Below are 22,909 nucleotides of genomic sequence, written 5' to 3'. Positions count from 1 at the left end.
TCTATACACATCTACCTCTCTCTATCTGTTCACCCCTCTCACTCTCCCTCTTATTAGACCTCTATATCTATATCTATTTTTCTCTTTATCTATTTCCATCTTTCTTATTTCATCTATGAAATTATTTTATTATATATGTCCAACTCTCTCAACCCCTATAGCTCCCTTGTCTATCTCTCTATATATATCACCTCCTATATTCATTTTTATAGTTCCAAAACTCTCTCTCTCTCTCTCTCTCTCTCTCTCTCTCTCTCTCTCTCTCTCTCTCCATATCTAACTCCATATCAGTATTTACCTACATTTATTTTCCCTCTGTGTGTGTGTGTGTGTGTGTGTGTGTGTGTGTGTGTGTGTGTGTGTGTGTGTGTGTGTGTGTGTGTGTGTGTGTGTGTGTGTGTGTGTGTGTGTGTGTGTGTGTGTGTGTGTGTGTGTGTGTGTGTGATAGCAAAAGGATAGGGGTGATGGAGAGAGATGGATACAGAGAGGGAGATGTGTCTAGATATGGAAGGGAAAGAGGAAGATAGAGACAAAGATGAATATATAATGAAAGCAATAGGAGAATACAAAATAGAGATATATAGATAGATCAAGACTTGTAAATATAGAAAGTGATCTAGGGAAATATGAAGGGAGACATGAAGATAGATCAATTTACAAGAAGAGATAGAAAGAGATATAGATGATGAGATAGATAAATAGTCAAATGAGAGTACATTTAAAGAGGATGAGAAGGAGAGATGGACAAAAGGACAAATAAATACAAAGGTGTACCTTGCTCTATCAAGTTTTCTCTCTTCTATCTTCATTTTTCCCTCTATCTCCATCTCTCCTCTTCTATGCTATAAATGTTTAAATCTCTTTATCCATCCATCCCTCTCCCTCTCCCTCTTCTTATACCTCTATATCTATATCTATTTGTCTCTTTATCGATTTCAATCTCACTTCTTTCATCTCTGACTTTCTTTATTTCATTATATGTCCAACTCTCTCAACCCCTATAGCTTTCCTTCTATCTATCTCTATGTATATATCACTTCCTATATCCATTTTTATAGTTGGGTGAAAGCACAAACATGTGTCACCATTTGTGAAATTTGGGAGGGTTATGATTGAAACTATTCCAGTTATATGGGTTTCAGCCAAAAATGTTCTACCTATACAGATGTGGCAAGTTTCTGCATTGACGTGGCATGGATGGTTATGACCAAAACCCTTTTGGCCAAAAGGGTTTCGTCTGTAACCCCCCTGCTTTATAATATCATCGTGAGTCACTTTTTGGCTATCATTGTTAGTGTAGCGGTTCTAAGATTTTTGGAGAGTGGTTAAGGTGTTTCGGCTATAAGAGGTTAGTGGTTTTCTTTTCCATTTTTTTAATTGTTTTAAGTGTTTTTTGATTAGTAAATGTTAATGGTAGTCAAATTAATTGTTTTTTACATGTTTTACTAGTGAATTATTTAGATTTGTTAAATTTTTAATATATTTGAATTAGTTTTTAGATTTGTTAGTAAATTATTTAAAACATAAGAAAGAATGTAGTCAAACATTGGGTAAAAATGTGGAAAAACATTAGGTAAAATGTAGTCAAACATTAGGTAAAAATGTAGAAAAACATTAGATAAAATGTAGTCAAACATAAATTATTTAGAAGTAAAATGTAGTCAAACATTAGGTAAAAACAAACAAAATTAACTTTGTTATATTCAAATTTGAAAGTAAAACCAAGCATTAATTTCTAAAAAATTATACAACACTTGTACATTTATGTGAAACTTAGAAACACTTGTACATTTATATGAAACTTAGAAAAAAAAATTAACACTATAGTTAAATCAAAATCTAATTTAGTAAAAAACTTAAGTTACATGTGTACACTTAGTAATAATTTAATCAAGAATTTTTTTTATCACATATACATGTACATGTAAGAACATTTATTTTTCACATTTGCATGAGCAAGCTAAAATACATTAGATATCGTCTCTAAGGTAATTTATTTTAAAATACATGTACATGATTGAATAGCACCATACATTTAATGTTGTGTATTTATATACGTGTGTTTCAAATTAAATTTAACTTTTAATTATTTTAATTTATACACTTGTATGTTTATCTATGTATAAATATACACATGTGTAGATCTCTAGATATTTATTAGATTTTGTCTCTTGTAGCTTCACATGAGCATATCCTCATACATTATATGCATATATACATTATGGCATCTGGTTCTGGGGATCATGCTCCTGCATCCTCAGGGGATGCTAGTGTTCATTTAGGGGGTCAGAGTGCTAAGTCTGGCATAGCACAGAGATCCACATCCTCCACTAAGGATAGAGAGCAATTATATAGAGATGCACTTGCTAGATTATCTCATGCTATAGAGGTTCTAGACTCCTCAGTTTCCTGTTCTACCACCCTCCATAGTAGGGAGAAGATTATAGCGATGCGAGAGGAGTTGTTTCATATGATTCAGGCCATTGAATCATACAACCCTTTTGATGATATCAATATTGAGACATTTTATTCTTCTCTATCTCACAGTGTCATTGGCACTGTGAAGTATAGACAACTTGACACTAAAGTCTCCACTGATATGGTGAAGAACATGTTTCCATTTTATACAGATAGTGCTAGAGTTAGAGGCTACTCTAAGACAAAGTGTACTGATGAGCTTGTCGCACTATTTATATATCCTCATTGGTTGGCTACTCATCATAGATGGCCACAGAAGGATGAGTTCCCACTATATTTTTGCAAACAATTATTTGTAGAATTTTATTTACAACACAATGTTGATTACACAGTTTATCTAGGTCATGTTGGGTAGGGTTCGGGTAGCCTTTCAGAGAGATTCAGACCCATGGACACTCCTGTGCCCATTAATAAATAGGCAATGGTGGGTCTAAAACCTTTAGTTATGTCGAGAGGTCTAGAGATAGTTGTTGCAAGCCAGAGTGTTCCTGATGACACAATCAGGACACAGATTTATTCAAGCATTGCCACCATCGCTACACAATTGTAGGAGATTTCTTCTAATCGATGTGGTATATATATGTTACAGTCTTGAGGTATCACTCCCATAGTTGCATCATCTAGCACAATTTTTGATGATGCATATGGGGTAGTAGACTAACCTTCTCCACTAGAGGTTTCTCCAATCTCAAATGTGGATGCATTGCATCATTTGGGATCCTATTTAGTATCTGATCTTTTGGATTCATATGGAACATTATCTATATTCATAGGGATTCCACTTCATGACATCAACACTTAGATTAGTCATATTCTATCACATGCAATAGGATCATAGGGTTCACAAAGGTAGGAGGACATTCCTACACCTTCTACTACACCTGCTTCTACACAGGCCCCTACAACACTAGCCTCAACTACCCAGGACCTTGTAGCACCATCCCCAGCTACTTAGGACCCTACAACACACCCCCCCTATTCAAGATTCCATTGCTAGATAGCATCAGCTATTTAACTATATGCTTCCAGATGACAATATTGACTTGGATGCTAATAATGTTTTATCATTGCATGATTTTGATATCAGTCAGATCGATAGAGCATTACATGATGCTATGGTAAATATGTCTATATGTTTAAATTTATTTTAACTATGGTAAAATTTACACTTAAACATATAGGAAGACACATATATATTCCCGATACTATCTAACTTGTGTGTACATATGTGTGTGTGTGTGTGTGCGCGCACGCGCGTGCGCACGTGTGTGTGCTTGTGTATGTGTGTTATAGGGTCTGAGTGATAGTATGTTATGTTTTGGTCATCTTCAGACATCGACAGATCCTACATGTTGTGAGTCTTAGGTATGTTATAATTTAAATATATATTTGATTTATATGTATGATATATTTTTCTATACATAATTTGACACTATCATTTGACACAAGGTTCAAACGCAACTGATAGACCCTTTTGGAGACATGGATTAGGAGGGGGATGTAGTTAATTAGATGGCCTTTTATTTTATATGTTATTTTGGAGACATTTGATATATTATTTTGGATGTACATGTTTATATGGACAATTTGATGTTTTATATGTTATTTGGATACATGTTTATATGGAGATTTTGTTTTTATATATATGTTATTTGGATACATGCTTGATATGATATTTTGAGACATTTGATACATGATATTTTTATACATTTGATATGGGTACATTATTCTCCAAATATATTTTATTATATATATGTACATGTCTCATATGTTATTTCATAGATGTATATGTACATATGTTCATGTTGAATGGCCATGCATGTTTTCAATATTCATATTTTTATTAATGTTTATGTACATGTTATTGATCTTTTAATGTTAAATGTAGACATGTATGTTTTCAATATTCATGCCTATGTATGTGTTATTCATCTTAATGCCTTAATCTAAGTATAATTAACTATATTTAATGACATTTCTTAAGGGGAGATCCTAAATTATACATAAGAATATAGATTAAAATTTATTTTTTATTTCATAGATGTATGTATATATGTTCATGTTAAAAGTTGACATGTATGTTTTCAATATTCACATTTTTATGTATATGTTATTGATCTTAGTGTCTTTATCTAGGTGTAATTAACTACATTTAATGACATGTCTTAAGAAGAGATCCTAAATTATACATAATAATGTAGATTAATGTTTATTTATTTCATAGATGTATGTAAATATGTTCATGTTCAATTTAGACATGTATGTTTTCAATATTCATGTATATATTATTCATCTTAATGCCTTAATCTAAGTATAATTATCTATATTTAATGACATGTCTTAAGGGGAGATCCTAAATATTATATATATATATATATATATATATATATATATATATATATATATATATATATATATATATATTAATGCACAGGTAAGAATATAACATATACATGTACATAAGAACATATAAAGAGTGTGACCTATAGAATACATGTTACAACATTTAATTAATAAAATTTAATACATATAAGAACATAAAGATTATATACAAACATAAAGAATGTAACATATAAGAACATAAAGATTATATGCATAAATACATAAGGGCATTAACAATCATAAGAAAACATAAACAATGTATATAAATACATACAAATACTAAAGGGGTTCTCTTAAGGAGAGGTCCTAAAAGGTGGTACTAAGGGGATGTCCTAATAGGTGGTCTTAAGGGGAGGTCCTAAGAGGTTGTCTTAAGGGGAGGTCCTAAGAGGTTGTCTTAAATGAGATATCCATGTCTAATTTGAATAAAAATAATAAAACATGTCTAATTTTGCATATCCAAGATAAATGATCCAATGTATACAAATTTATAAAACAAATATCATGTCAAAATTAAATGTGAAAGTATAAGAGCTATATAGACATAGATGAACTAGAGCTCCACAAACATTGTATTGTTAGGATCCTCTCTAGTTTTTATTATCTATAGAAGTTTTTCATGTTCTTCAATAGATAGTTTCCACTTTTGATTTCCATGATGTCCTCTTCTTTGTATTGCTTCAATTGTAACTTTGTTGCTATAACATGGTTACTATAATGTAAAAAATTTCCTTCAGACTTCTATTCAATAAATTCATTACCACTATTAGTTACCCTTGTTTGTTGATAATATGTTCCTTCAATAACAACTGATCCAATTGGCTATGATTGTTCATCAACATCTATAGTTTCTTCTAGCAACTTGTGTTTTTCTTTTGTGCATCTTAAAGGATAACAGTCCACATTTTTTGCATTATCTGCTAAGGCTTGAACTGCAAAAATATCTTGTGCATGTATATAAAAATAGATAAATATAAATTAATTTTATTAAAATTAATATACATGTAATTTATATATATGTATATGCACACAGGCCTGCCATAACTAAATCAGAAATGCACTCATAATCAGTTGAATATATAGGATCATGAATGTCAATGTCAATATCAACATCTTCAAAAGGAAGCTTTCTAACTATCTCCTTCAAATTCCAATGTGAAACATATCCATTCACAATATTTTCACATACTCTCACTAGATTTTCCTTAATGCAGTCATCACAAAAACATGTTTTCTCTCTTACTTTAATTACTAGAGATTTATGGTTTCCTGTAGTCATCACTTCATGTAAACTTCTAATACCAAGAATCATTTAACAACTATAAGGATTAGATTGATCTATATCTATTAAAAGTACAAAAAGTAATTGTCATATTTCAAAATAAATATTTAATTAAAAACTCAAGAATTTGAAAAGTACATTAAAAATAAATATAAAGTTCACCTTTCACTTCCCAAAAGTAATGCTTATTATATTCAGTATCTCAAATAGCAAAATGAACTTTGCACCATTCAACAATTTGATTTGCAGTCTCTATTCTATTCCCTGTATATACATACAACATGCATATATATAATTGAAAATATATGCTACTAGTATTAAACATTCACATTAAATACATATTTACCTACAAGTTCATGTTGTCAAAGTGCACACTTTATACATGCTCCTGCTCCATCATGCCCCCCTTTTCCATGTCCACTTTCAAAGAAATTCCATAAAAATTGAACATTGGTTCTAGCATGTTGCATTTCTAACCAATTAAATGCTTTTGTAGATTTGAATTGTCCTGTGAACATAAAATAATAAGTAGAATACATGTATCAAATCAAACTAGGTATGTACAAATAAATATTAGTTAAACTAAAGTTAAATAAATGTGTAAGTTCATGTATACTAACCTGCACATCCATTAGACCAAATCCAATGCTCTGAAACATTTATTCTACAATTTCTAAGTTCTTCAGAGAATGTTGCAAAAAAATGAGCCACATAATTCCTATCATGAACTCTATCATCACTAATATAGAAATGAACCTCTTTGATGATGATGCATTCATTTTATCCAACCTTTCTATCTCATCCACCTCAAATTGTGCATGTCTATAGGTCACTTGCACAAATATTGCAACTTGTTCAAAATGAAAATATTTCCCTTGAAGCTCTGTTTGAGGTGCAAATGTATAATTCTCAAAAAAATCTACAACTAAAAGTATACAACCAAGTGGAAAATAATTTTTGGAATCATAAAACCATTTAGCTTGCCATCGTGCACCATGACAATGTTGGATATGTGGATATATCATGTTGGTGTTTTAAAACTACTAAGCAACAAAATGCTTAATACCAAGATGACAATACTCACACAATCTAAAGACTAGCCAATTCTTATTACCAATTGTATGTGCAAAACCATTTGGGCCCAACTTCAACAAAACCATGAATGGGTTTCTACTCTTCTAGCTTTACAAAACCAGGGTGGGTATACCCAGGAATGATACAAGACTGGGAAAGCTGTATGAGAATTATTTTTGTTTCATTCTAATTCTCATCTCAAATCCTCAAATACATACATAATCCTTGATAACTTGATAAACACATCCCATATAGCAGATATGGCCAAAAATTCTTCTATAGATCTATAGGTGTTCTTGGCAATAGTGGCTAACTGAAGTTAAAACATTCCATGCAAACAAGTACTAGCCAACTTTTAGAATCTACAAGAAATCAAAGTAAAATTGATTTAATTTTGCATTTTTGACAACCATTTGTGACATATTTCTCTTTCAGCTAGATCAAATTTGATCAGTGCCTAATCCATTGAGGTTAAGAGTCTACAAAAAATTCTTAGATCTAATTTGTTTCCTTACAACAAATTTTATTAGTAGTTCTTATCAGAATTCATCATTCAAAATCCTTTCCACTACTACAGCAATCTTATCACATTCATCAAAGCTTTTACTTAACCCATTGAATTAACAGTAGTGATAAACAGATATACAACCTAACTGAATTACATTCAATTACACAAGCCTTTACTCATACAATGTCAAGATAACCAAGTAATAAAAAGGAGACAAAGTTCAAAAATAAATGATATGGGGATAGTTCATAATTTTTATTCATTTTCCTTGAAAATTGTATACAATTTACAGTAAACTCGGAATGACCTTCAGAAAGAAACACAGATCATTCTATCTTCATGTATTCTCGAGATCTGATAGAGAAAATACACCACCAATTTGCTCAAAAGAAATGGACCAAAAATAGACTAAGTATTACTTATAAAATTAGAATTCAGACCCTTTCTCTAGCCCTGGAATCTCACTTATGTAGTGTGAGATGCAACAAGCTTCAGGCTAAGAGAACATGATAGGTGTCCTTTACAAGAAGAAGATGCATACATATGTCCAAAAAGAAAAAGATTAACAAGAAATTATGCGAGCCAAATATTCTCTTGCAGACTTCTGTCTATCATGTCCCTTTGCTGATTTAGCTCCAACTATGATTCTATCATATATGTAACTGCTAAGCTTGTCCCTAACAAAATCTATTCTAGTGATTGCAAACTGACTTGAACCTATGGGTTTTACCATTATTACGATACTGGGAGAAACACCCTTACTTGCCACTCTTCACTGATTAACACAACTCCTTAAGAAAATGGGATTAACCCTTAATAAACAACCCTCGAGCATGGAAACAATGTGGCTGTCAAATATAATAAAATGAGTCATTTCTGCTTGGCCAACCACGTCTGCATCCAAAACCAACTTTCAACCAAAATTTGTCACCTACTGATACAAAAATATGTGCACTACCAAAAATTCAAAGGGACTATTTACATGCAGCCCATGGGTATAAAGTCTTCTTCACCTTCTCTAAAAACTCTGCACAGGGTCCTACATACTCTCGCTGCCATGGAATTGAAGTGTGCCATCTTGAAATTTGACTTAGAGAAAGGTGTTACTACTGATAGGATTTTTATTTTATCAAGTATATTCCTTGCTCCCCTCATTACCTTAGTAGCTTGATCACAACCCATAAAAACAACTAGGATTACTAGTCTTCCTCGATCAAAATTCCACATACTGACATACGAGGCAAACAACTTCCTCTCTGCAAACCACCTTTTAAACAAACTAAAACTAATTCGAGATGAACAAACACTAGGGATCCAATTACTTTTGTCATGTAATCTCTCTGCTATCCATAGTGTAAGAGTTAGTGAATTCTTTGGAGCCATTTCTGTTACACCATGGAAGACTGCAACACTTTAGAGACTACAGTAAAATATGCACTTGGAAATCTCTATTTTGTAGTTCTTTTATGCTATTTGGAACTCATGCCAAAATCTACACAATCCTCTTAGTAAATGCTCCTATTCAGAAAAGACTTCAAATCTTTATTCACATAAGGTGCAACTAAGAAAATCTTATAATTTACACTCTATTTTTTCCTTTCACATTCAAAGCTTTTCATATCTCATTAATATGCAAAGTGCCACTACCTTCAGTATTTAAACCTACATCATTGATTTTTGAAATCATACGATTAAGAAATGAAAACTAGGCTGACTCAATGTTCCTTTTAGCACACTGGTAGTCAAACCAATAAAATGCCTCCATCTGTATCTTTCCTTCAAAGCTAGCGTTTTAAACTAGGCCCACAGATGACCACGGACACATGTCATCAACTCGCTAACTCTCTATACTTATCTTTTGAGCACCTTTCCATAGCGAGCGAGCGATAACCACTGATCTTGCTTTGATCATATGGTAGATATTTGAAATGACTTTTAAGAAAACAATGGTGGGTCCCTCGCTCATTAACCCACTATACTTATTCATCGCGCATCTCTTCATAGCAAGTTAACGAGCACCGTCGATCAATACTTGATCTTGTGGACAGCAATTTATTGCATAGTGGTGGGCCATCACTCACTAACTCGCTATGCCTAACTTTCAAGCATTTTTCCATAGCGAATTAACAATGACCTTTGATCCTAGTTTTATCTAACGATTAGAATTCTTCATGTGCTTTGTACAGGGGTGTGGGTCCATATATTGATGTTGCTGAGGTGGCTGAACATGCTGGCACACTCATGTACTCCTTTTTATCTATTAATGACATCACATGTTGTTGGCCTCGCCGTGTTTGTATCTTCCAAGCAGGTCGCTACATCGCTACCAAAAAAACACTAAATATCTGGCTAGTGACCTCTCGGTAAACAGACACTGAGAAATAAAGCTCCACTTGCACAGAAATAAATGCAAAGTCTGCACAAGATTTTCTTTAGGATCCTCAAAATTACTTCTAGTTATAAAAGAACGTCGTGTTTTGCAATGATCGGACCCTCACTATGTCACTACCAAAAAAAATGGCATTATTTCGGCTAGCGATATAGCACCCTTTGATGGATTATCAATTCTGGTAACAGAAAACAAAATACACATTGACTGAAAACCCTACCAATTAATGTTGGTGTCAGAGATGGTGGCCGTGCTCATTTATAATACTGCTTGGGAACTTTCGCAATCATATCAACTTATTGAAAAAAAATACCTTTCTGTAAAATCTGGGCATTCGCTATGTCGCCACCGGCAAGTTGCGTGGATTTTTTCAATAGTGGCTTAGCGAATTGCTGAAAAACTTGGACACTGGTGACACCATTCACAGTTTTCTTCACGTGTGTTTAATCTTAAAACTGACAAGCCTGGGACACAAAACGTGCCAAACTTTACCTCATGTTAACACAATTCTCGGTGCCAGATTTCTCTTTTCAGTATCACAAACACGTGTCATCAATCTCACTAACTCGCTATACGTAACAATCGAGCATTTTTCCATGGCAAGTTAACAATGACCATAGATTCAAAAGGATCCAATGGTGGGGTAAAACTTCCTTCACAAGGATTGAACAACAAACTCAACATGGGCGGGAAAAGAATTTATCCTCCTATTTTTAAAATTTTTGCGCTAGGGAAAATTTAAATGGAATAGGATACAGGGTTTTAACAAAAAAATTTCAAAGGCTAACAAAATATGACTTAGCTAGAAATCCTATTCACCATTAATGGATCTCTATTTGAAAATTTTTAACCTGTACAACGGAAATTTATTATGAAAATATTCAAACCAACATATCAATGGACGAAACTTGGTCATAAACTCATCATAACACAATTCACTCTCCTTCAATACAATTTTTTTGGATTCATCTCCTCTCTTATTTTGGTATGTCTCATATTCATATCTGATCCATGAAACTGGTGTCGATTCATTAATATTCTCAATTGGCACTAAAAATTTGTGTAAATCTCCACAATCTTCACACTAATTTTTGATGCATTGCACTTTGAACTTACATGAATCTTCTAATTTATCACATAATACGGACTTCACAAATTGTGTTGTACTGCTAGGGATGACCAAATTAGGATCAAGTATTGCCATAACTTTTTTATATGATTGCAAGTGTAGACCAAATTCAACATGATTTCAACAACAAGTTTCACACATCTTATTTATGTGTACAAAGGAAGGATGCAAACTCTCAAACATTCTCTGGCATATTTTAACATTTGAAATTTATAGCTTGAATGTTTGAAATAATTCACTTTGAGTTATATCTATGAAATGTTTTGGATATTCAATTTTGGCCCCTGCCTCTTGATCTTTAATTTGTATAGTATCATGTCTATTGGAAGAAACACGAGAACATGTGGTCCAAAATTCAATAACTTGTCTTTTTACATCTTCAGAAATTATGTCTTTTCGAGGAACTCTACAAATATTCACCTAGTTATTCTCAATGTTATCATCTAGCATATTTCTCCTCTTGATATATCTCTGAATAGTTCTTCTAGATATATGTAGTACATCAAAATTTGCATGTACTTGCTTTCTATGTGTCAATTTTCTACTAGATATAGTAGTCATCAATGTTCTATGTGCATTACTCAAATCACCTCCTCGAGTTGTGTTGTCAATTTTGTTATAAGCATTTTGTAAGTTTTCAACTATTGTTTTATTAATATTATGCACATGGTTTTTCCTATTATCAACACCCAACAACTCCAAAATAGGTCTCATATCTTTTCTCCTCAATAGATTGACAAATAATTGTGCCTGTCCAAATATACTTTTATCTTTGAAATATTCATCCCACATGTTTTGATAATGCTTTCTAATAGTATTGTCATTTATCATATCTTTAGATGGAATTTGGTTTAAAAGTGGTTCCTCATCCAAATCCATCAAATTTGGTATGCCTTCTAATTTGTTTCTATCATTAGAACTGCCAATTTCTTCCTCTTCATTGATTTTCATTCTCTTCATGAATCTCATCCTCTTCAAGAATTTTAGTAAGTTGGTTTTGGTTACATTTTGTGTGACCTTTCATTTTGTCATCTCTTATTCTATCATATTTCCTTGATCTTTTCCTTTTACTACCCATTGAATACTTTAATCTATAGAAACAAAAAAATTAATTTAGATTTCACTAAATACTAGCTAATGCTTCAATATATAATACATAAAAAGAAGTAGATGGGAAAAAAAATCTTTAAAATATTCGATCCTTTGCAGTTCTAATTAAATCTACAAAATAGTTGCTAAAAATTGCTTCAAAAATTGTTGTCTTCCGAAAATGCTCTTTAATTTTTTGTTTTTTTCTATATTTATTAAAAGAAAGAAAAAAAAATTATTTTATATGAAATAGCCAAATTAACCACTGGCAATTTGATAGGTCGATGGGGGTTACAGCCGAAACTCCTTCGGCTGAAAGGGTTATGACCAAAACACTTTCAGCCATAACTATCTATGTGGCATCCTAAGTGGCAGCCACACAAGCAAAAATAGAAACTTCTATAAGCATCTCATTTTGAAGGCCAATTTGACCTACTAAAATGAAATATTTTCTTAAACCAAAAATATACTTCTATAGGTCTTTGAGTCAAGATTATGATCATATAATTTTTTTATTATTTTGATTATGGATAGTATGTTATAATTTGAAAATATTGCAAGTATGAATTTTAAGATTCGAGAAGATGTCTATTCAAAAATAGGAAAAAAATTTGGTAAATCATGTTCAAAAATTATTATTTTTTAATGCTGCACTAGAGGAGAGAGTCTTCTTGAAGAATATAATTTTATATTTTAAAAAATGTAGATTTGATAGAAGAAGTTTGACAGGAGAAAAAACACTGTCAATTTTTGATAACTTTGACTTTGACCAATTATAACTTGAAAAATATTAGCCAAATTTCATTTTTTCTTCTTTGGTGCACTAGGTATACATGTCAACTCTAACATATTCCATAATTAGACCAAAATATGATCATTTTTATATATTTGTTTGATGGGGAAAAAACTCTATATTTTTAGCATTTTTAAAAAATTAAAAAATAGACTTTGAAAATTCAAAAATAAATAAAATTTTCCTTGAATTTAAAATAAAATAAAATTATAAACATAAACTTCATCCAATTTTGCACATTTCATTAGTTTACATCATCTTCAAATTTTAAACACAAATGCCACTTTTATGTCGTTAAAGTTGAAGAGTTTAAATTCTAATATCACTTTCCTTTATAAAAGGTGACATGAATTTGTGCTTTTACCCAGTTCTAGCTCTCATTATCTCTTCCTCACCACTCTCTCTTTTTATGGGAAATGATGTCAACAAAATTCCGTACGTGGATTCCTCCTCCATGCCCAAGTTTCGCAGAATGATTCATGGAAACCAAGTCATATGAATCCCAATTTTGAAAGGCTGCTAAATGTCTATATCGATAGTTCACTTGCCTCCAACCAAAAAAAGATATTGATGGCTTGAGCCATGCTAAGTGTGAGTGAATAGAGATATCTCTTCTTCACTTTGACTCCCTAGACTCAACTTCTCTTCGCTCCCCATCCATGTTGTGTGTGCTCCCTGAGGGACAACAAGCAACATGTCTCCTTTCTTATATTCCACAAACCACCTCATCTTTGAGAAGGGTAGTGAATTCAAACCCATGATTGTTATTCCTACAGAGCTAATGGCTTTGAAGCATACTCAAAGATTCCATTCACCAACAACCCTATCTGAGCTACAACATTTATCACTAACATTATAATGTCGATTATTGCAAAACAAAAAACTACATAGTAGACTTTCAAGAGAGGAAGAAATTGGTGTGTCAGATTGCTCACCTTTTTTAATGGGGCCTATTGACCTGAACAAATAGAGGAATAGAAGAAAATGAATATAGATAAGGGGAGATTGAATATTGAATTGGAGAATAATCTGATTAGATTTTTTGATTGTTGGGTCCTTTTGAGCTCAGAGCGACCTTTTTAATACCAGCATTGGAATGAGTCCAGAACTACCGATTGTGTCTCAACATTGAAGTGACATGTGATTAGAGAGATCCCAATCATCCACTATTGATGATTTACTTTTTGACCAATGAACTTGATTTCAATCTTTACTGTGACTCATGCATTAAGAATCCTTGACCATGGTGATTAGAAAAGCTCAACTAAAGTTGTTGGAATTTATTTCCACTAATGATGTTTTAGGAAGACCAATAAGCTAGAGATTTACATGTTGGAGAGGTTACCCTTGTTGAGAGAGGCAACCGAGCCAAAGTTGAAAATATTTGGTGTGGTAGTTTATACAAGGGCCATTTCAAGCTGCAATTTTCACCTACCTACATTTTTGGAAGATGTTTCAAATATTAAAAATATATTATTATGTAATGGATTTCATTTTAAAGGTTGATTTAAAAATAAATATTTTATAATAATTATGATATAGATTTAGGATAAATATTTTAATTTTTATAATAAAATTATTTAAACAATATTACAGAATAGATAATATGTACTATCATAATATTTATATTAAAATATTAGAATGAAGCAAAATATTATATTATTAATGTGTTTCCTTGAAATATATGTAAATGTAATTATATTTAATATTCATAAATAATAAAATGTAATTGATCATTACTTTTTTCCAATAATTATGCCTTGCCAAATTTTCATTGAATTAAAAAAGAAAGCTCAACAAAGTATCTACAATTAGTTTATGTTAATTTAAAAATAATAACAATATTCTTGTTTTTAAATTGAGAAAGCAACAAAATCATAGTATAATTGTTATATGTCACTTGATGTTTTGTCACTCATTAAAAATATTAAGCTACACACCATAATCATCATCGTCATCTCATTGTGTTACCTACTAATTATTGTTATTTCTCTTTTAAACATATAAATAGTAATCTAGAGATATATTTTTAAAACATTCATCCATCAAATTTTTTCATCAATTTTAGTTTTTAGATAAGTTACTTTTTTGATAATAACTATTCCTTGTTTATTTTTCTTTCCTAATGTGACTTTTCACTTGGAACCTTAGGGGTTCTAATAAATAAAAAAATTATTTGACACTGAAAAGATATAAGACTAAATATTTTTAAAAAATACTTCTCATAGTTGGTCATCCTTGTGTTAGAGAAGATATTTTATCTAATTTATTACAAAAAGTCTTTATTGTGTTAGAAAAGATGATTTTCTATAATACATTAAAAAAAGTGTATCAGTAAGTTATCATTTTAAATATATTCAAATTATATATTCTATAGAATAGAACACTTTTTCAAATTATTTCAATGTTCTTAAATTTGAGATTCAATTGCCTATAAATATTTGTTAGCTTTGTTTGGATCTCAAAGTAGGTATCCCAACAATCTATGAGACTAAAAACTTAAAACCATCTTTGCAAGTCACCAAACTCCAAATCTGGTTGTTTCCTTCATTTTTTGACTATGTAGTTCAAAGATACTTCTTCTTAGGACAAGGATCTTGAAATATATATAAACAAAAGGATAAAACATCCAATTTTTTGAATTTTTGTAGTTATCTCCGTAGGCACGTACATATGTACACAAAATCTAGATAGATCATGTTGTTACCTCAATTTCTTTGTTAAACTATTTGACAAAATGCCTAGACAAAGATGTCACTTAATGAGATGCTAAATTTGTAGGATGTTGAAAAAATGGATGTATTGGAAAGGCTTTAGAAGCTTTCAACAAAATACTTATGACATAAGGTATTGAGTGTAGGTTTTCTATGGTTTAGATTGTATGTTTTTGTTTTTGTTTTGTAGGTTTTCTATGGTTTAGATTATATATTTTTGTTTTTGTTTCCTTAGTATGTGGAAGAAAATGATGCTCTTGTATTAATTATATTCTATGGAAACATATTTCTTACAATAGTTGTTTTGATTTATTTTGTAAATAATTTTGAGCAAATCCCAATTCAAAATATCAATGGCATACCTATTGCACACTAAGGTATGATTGATAGTTCTAAAAAGGATGATAATGGGAAGAAAGCTTGGAAAAGTGTAGATAAAAGAAAAATGAAATAACCATCCTATATTTTAATCTCTTGACTGAATTTAATGTATAATGTCAAAAAATGATAGGTTTCACTTTGATCTTGATCATGAGTAGTCCCTAAGAAAATTCCACAAAGACGTTCAAAGGAATCGATTGGATACTTTCAAATTTTATGTTTCATATGCGTACAGATCGATTACAAAAATGCAAAATTATTTCTCAGAACAAGTCAATGGCATCTTATTTTTAATTTGAACTACTCTAATATTCCAAACTTTTATGTCAACTAAATTTTCTATTGTACATGTATTTGAGCCGAATTTTCCTTAATCCAAGGAAGTTAAAAAAAGCTAATCATATGTCATTGAGTTCGTCACGATAAATTGATTGATTCACTAGACAATTCGCTTGCCTTCTGTGTACATGGGCTCCATGCATGAATATTATGAGATATTTGACGAAATCGAAGTCCAATCGATCCTTCTATGAAGCACACAAAAACTACCAATTCCCCGCTTCATCTGTCTTTCACATTAGTCTAGTTTATTCTATGTTGATGGGAAAAGGAGATGGATTATTTGAATGTTACATTTATAAATGAAAATTATATTTATATTTCATATTAAATTTCCATTTTGATTTGGTCATTACATCTTCTTTGTATGATTTCTTTTGAATGCATTGTAGTAGAAAATCATGATATCATTATATATAGGTTAATCTAGTGTACAATGTGAGATAGAATAAACATGGAACGAGAAAACAACCTAGTCCTATATTGATTTGATAAAATCTAGAGAACTTGTTTGTAGGTGCTTTAATAAACTTTGTGAAGATAATTGCATGTACTTTGATCTATTGGAAAGAGGAAATGTAGGTGGTTGGTACTTGGGTGAAGGATAACCTTTTGACCTCAAGTTAATAAGGGAGGGTCTAGAGTTAGGAGAACAACTATAAGGATTGGACTTATTCCTTCTCAATTCTTTACGGCTCGTTTGGCTATGGGAATAGGAATAGGGGATTAGGAATAGCTATTTTGGAATAGAAAATAGGGGTACATATTCCTATTCTCCATTTGGTTCAACCAAAATTTGATGGGAAATTTGCAGACCCAAAAATTTATGTTTTCTAAAATAAATAAAACTGGAATAGGAATACGTATTCTAATTCCACCTATTTTGGTGGAATTGCAAAACCTCATTTTTGGGCTAAAATTGGAATACGTATTCCAATTTTATTTCATATTCCAATTCTGATTTGGTGCATTCAAACAAAGAATTCAAAATTTTAAGAATTTACATATGCCTATTCCGCTTGTACTCTCCTTGCCAAATAGGCCCTTAACCTTTAGTAGGTTTTAGATGAGGCAAAAAAGGCTAATAATTGTTATGAAAGAAGCAATAAATCTAATTAATTATATTTAATAAATAATGTGCTTGAATAGAAAGATGAATGAAATAATTTGGATATAATTACCTTATAGTTGATATTACTAGTGTTAAGTTTCATGTGAAGGCCATATTGTGTTTGTTTTGTGTAATTTTTATGCGTTTGAGACATTTAATCCCAAACTTATAGAAATTTTGTAGGTACTCCACAATCATTCAATGTTTACATGTTTGAGATATTTAACCTCAAACTTATAAGTAACTCATACTTTTTAGAGCTCTATTTTTGAGTGGTTTGAAAAAGGAGAGGGACTAAAATTTGTCCCACTAGCCTAAGCTTTTTCCTACCACTTGTTAATCATGTGAGAATTTTTAATTCGTTTAACTAGTTTTTTTTCTTCTATATTTTAACTTTTTTAGTTAATTGAATAGAAAATGTTAAATTAAAAAATCATATGATCACATGCTTTCATAAATTGTGAAGCTTAATATTTAAGTGTGAACTCCCTCGGAAATTCATGTGACCTCCTAGTTTAAAACAATCTTATTAACTCTTATCAACACCCACTAGAATTTTTCAAAAAATCTGCCTTAATGAGACCTCACCCTAAGCCATGCACTTTATTTTGAATATGCCACTATACTCCTAGCAAAATAATTATGAACATCCTTTGAATTTTCGTTCAACTTCTTTTAATTGGTGTGATCCATCTTTTTGTAGTAAATTTACCCAAAACTCTAACAAAAAGGTCAAATATAAAAAAAACAAACTTAAATCGAAGAAAAAAATTAATACAAAAATATAAAAACAAACATATTAATATTCTTTTAGAGTTTTTAAAGGACAAATTAATTGTAATTGGTCATTTAATGAAAAACATTTTTGTCCACTCTGTACAAGGACAAGGATTAACAATTGAGATCTCATACATTGATAAGTAGGATATATTTTCCACAAGTCAAATGTTGATATTACTATCAAATTTAACTCTTAATTATTTATAGTAAAACTCATTTACCTATGTTTCATGAGTACCAATTCGCATAAGCCCATTTCTCATGACAATGAATGTAACACTTAGCACTCATTGCATATAAGTGATACTCAATAAAAATGAAGTACAAAAGTCATCAATTCTAATACTACTCCAGCTCTTATACACTCTCCAAAAAAATATTTAGGTAATACGTAAATAGACTCAATATTTCAAAATTTTGTCCATTTGTAGGGGAGACTATTTGATTCAAAAATTAAAATCTTGGACATTGACTTGTTAAACAAAATCTAATATTTGTTGCATTTTCTTGTTTTGGTGCTTGATTTTCCAAATGTTGTCCTTGGTAGTTTTGTGGAAGGAAAGTGTCTAAGTCCTTGGTAGTTTCTAGGAAGGAATCTATTCACCTCCAACATCTGGAAATAGTTTTTCTATAATCCCTCTCAAGATTTATGGTTTCTAAAATCTACTTATCACTCCTCCACACTCCATATTATTTAATTGGGTTAAGAAGTCACTGATGGGTTCCTTGTCTTCTTCCTCATCTCACCCTTGAAATGAGAAACACAATGCTTTTCCTAGAGTTGAGCCTCATGACAAAAGGAAAAAAGTAGATGAGCCTTTGGTATTGTTTGATGTGATATTGTTATCAAGATTTAACTATGTGATTTTGAGTCAAATTCATTGACTCATAACAATATCCCAATAACAATATTAGGGATAGTAAAATCACATAGTTAAATCCTGATAACAATATCACATTTTGACTTGCTGTAGAAATTATCTCCTACTTATCAATTGTTTGATGCGTTCATCAACCATAGAGGCCCCGATGTCAAACAAACTCTAGCCCTTCAACTTTACAATTATGTTTCTGAGTTGGGAATACATGTGTTTCTTGATTTGGAAAAGAAAGTACTTGGCGATTCATTTCCTTCAACTATTGAGAATATCATCCATTCTATTAAGGTATACATTGATATCTTCTCTAAAGGATATGCAGAGTCCCCATGGTGCTTGTCTAAGCTGGTTCTCATATGCAAAGTAGTGCTAAGATCATTCTAGTGTTTTACGAAATGAAGCCTTCAAATCTTCACTTCATAGAAAAGGGACAATATGAAAAAACATTCTCTGAATATGAGAAGAAGAATAGGTATATCAATAATTTATTTGATATTTATCACCAATATATATAAAATAAAATATTATGATATGGAGCCTAAGAAGACTTGGAGGTTTACTCATCGTGGTTCCCCCTAGACTATTTCTATGAGGGTTTTGGGGTAACGCCCCCAAGATGGGGTAAAGGGGTAGCACCCCTTGTAGGGTCCTTGGGTAGCTATTATTTTTCTATTGGATGACTTATTCTATCCCTAATTTTGTAAGCGACAAAATCTTGTATAAAATAGCTAAGGGTTAGAGATTTCATAATGTATAATGAGATTGCATAGCTTCTTGTGGCAGTATTGATCTATAAGGAATTGCGGATTGTAATCAATGGATAATAACAATATTGGACTTGTTGTTGGTGGAAGTAGCCTAGGGATTGGGTGAACCACATTAAATATTTTTGTCTTGTGTTCTCATCTGTGTGCTTTATTACTTTTTGATATTGGTTATATTTGCATGTAACTGTTGCTTCTATCTGTGGTTGATCATAATAAGTGGTATCTGAGCTAGACTGTGATTATTATTTTTTAGCTAGAATGTCATCATTGTTTTTTAGCTATCCTCTATAGGAAGGTCTCACAGTTGAGTGGGAGTGATGACAGATGAAGGTAAGCAAAAGGTTGAGAAGTTTAATGGGCAAAAATTTATGTTATGGAAAATACAAATAGAGGACTATCTTTATTGGAAGGATTTATGGAATCCATTGGAAGGAAAAGCCAAGAAATAGGGAACTATGAGATATCATGACTAGGAGATTGTAGACAGAAAGGCACTTGGAAGTATTTGATTATGCCTAGCACCATCAATGACATTTGGCATTATAAGAGTGAAGATGATGAAAAAGTTGATGTAAACCCTAGCTAAATTGTATGAAAAGCCCCCTACTTTAAACAAGGTATTTCTCATGAAGTGGTTATTTAATATGAAGATGGCAGAACATGATTCTATTGTAGATCATTTAAATGAGTTTAATATGCTTACAATGTTAATTTTGATGAAGAAATTAGGGCTCTCTTTATTTTGTGTTCTTTTCTTATTTACATATTTATAATTGATAGTATAATGAAATGTAACTATTTTAGATAAAGACATATATTTTTATCATATAAAATTTCATCCTTAATATGTTGATTGTATATTTTTTTATTAAACATAATGCATTGATTGAAAACTTTTCTCAAACATATCACTTTCTACTTTTTCTCATTTAATTTTAAATTTCTCAATATCAATATTTTAATCACTTCATATTCACAAAAAAATATCACTAGTCAACTCCCTTTCATTTTCTTAGTGTTTGTCGACTCCATTGTTTGTTTGTTTTTCTTGACATTTACCACCCCTCCTAATTTTTTCTTTTTTTTCTTTCAAAAATTCAATGAATTTGAAATCCCTTGATAGCTATTTATATGTCCCATATTACATTTTTTTTCTCTTCATGTTGTAAGGTGTATTATCTTTTTTTTTTTGTAAAAAAAATGTTTTGAATTCTAAGTATAACATTGATAATGGAATATTGATTCATTTTTTATAAAATTCATACATGTATTATGGGTATATTTTTTGAGTTTGTTACACATTTAAATGTTATTTCTATGTGTATTAATCTAATTGAGATCTTAATCATGCTAAGGCCATAATAAATGTAGATCTAATATTAGATTTGCATAATGTTGAATCAAATGATATTTAATTGTACTAACAAGTATCATATTTCTTATTAAATTAATTTTCTTTAGAAACTAAAATGCTTAACTATTTACAAGATCTCAATGTGAAGGCACCTTGGCTTTGGCTCAATAGTGCTAAGTCATCAATTTCGAAATGCGTTATTTTAAAACTCATTTGGATTTATTGAATCTATTTTGATCCCTCATTTTTTATTAGAAAAAATTCGTTCTCAATTTCTTGAATTCCCATTTGATTTTTTGTTGATCATGATTTAATCTCTTAGTGAAATGTTTTTAACTACTCAAACTCACACCTTTAATCTTATTTAGAGTTTCATATATGGAAACAAATTGTATAGATAAGGATACATTAAGGAAAAAATACCTAGCCTGATAATTAATTTCTTTTGAAATTAAAAGTAGCCAAAAATGGGAGCTTACCCAAATAAGAAACATGTGACGGAACATTTACAAGTTTTATATAGCACATTCTAACCTATCCTGCTTCTTAATTTCAAAAAAACTCACATCAGAGTGTCCCAAAATATAATGATCGTTAAGTAACTATGAGCAATCTTAAAGATGATATATACATAACCCATAATAAAAGAGAGATTGAAGAGGTACCATCAATAGAGCCTACAATTGAAGAGGACCATAATAAAACAACATAACAAAAACTAAGACTATAACTAGAAGGAGAGCTAACTCTCCCTATTATTATCTTTCCCTTCTAGTTCGTCCAAAAACAACTACAACCAATCATCTGCCAAGAACCTATAAAGGGATCCAATGGTGTCCACCCTGAACATAGTAGTAAGGCCTTCCTTCTCAACATGCAGGAGGTGAAGTATTGACACTACTGAGTGCAAAACCCTGACTACAAACTTGGTGATATCATCAAATCTCTACTCAAGAATTTCTTGCTTCTACTTCAACTTCTTGAAACTCCAAATAATGATTGCCAAAAAAGTGGTGAATTTATTACATAAACTATTTGACCCCATAGGATTATTGTATCTCTTTTTAAATTAAGGTATGGATATGATTAAGCAACCTGTCAAAGTTATCCCAACTACACATATTAGTCATTGTATGTTTGATCCATGTCAATGCATCCACTATCTGATTATCTTCATGGTAAATGTGTTTAATAGCCACTTCCTAAAATCTTGAGAGGAGGGTATGGACATCCTTAATGACTTGGGTAATATTCTGGCTAAATTTATTTTTCCCTTTAATTGCCTTGATAATAATTTGTGAATCTCCATCCACCACCAAGTTTTGAATTCAATTAAGCTAGTATGCCCAACCCCCTAAAATAGCCCCATAGATTCAAAAAAAATTCTAGTGTTCTTATCATAGTTTCTAACATAGGTCATCCCCACATTACCTTTGTCATTCCTTATAACACCACTCACTT

This window comes from Cupressus sempervirens, chromosome 7 (assembly GCF_028749045.1).
Source record: "Cupressus sempervirens isolate cs-2001-9-10 chromosome 7, ASM2874904v1, whole genome shotgun sequence".
Classification (NCBI taxonomy): domain Eukaryota; kingdom Viridiplantae; phylum Streptophyta; class Pinopsida; order Cupressales; family Cupressaceae; genus Cupressus; species Cupressus sempervirens.
The sequence above is the reverse complement of the archived record's forward strand: the minus strand, read 5'-3'. Positions refer to the sequence as shown.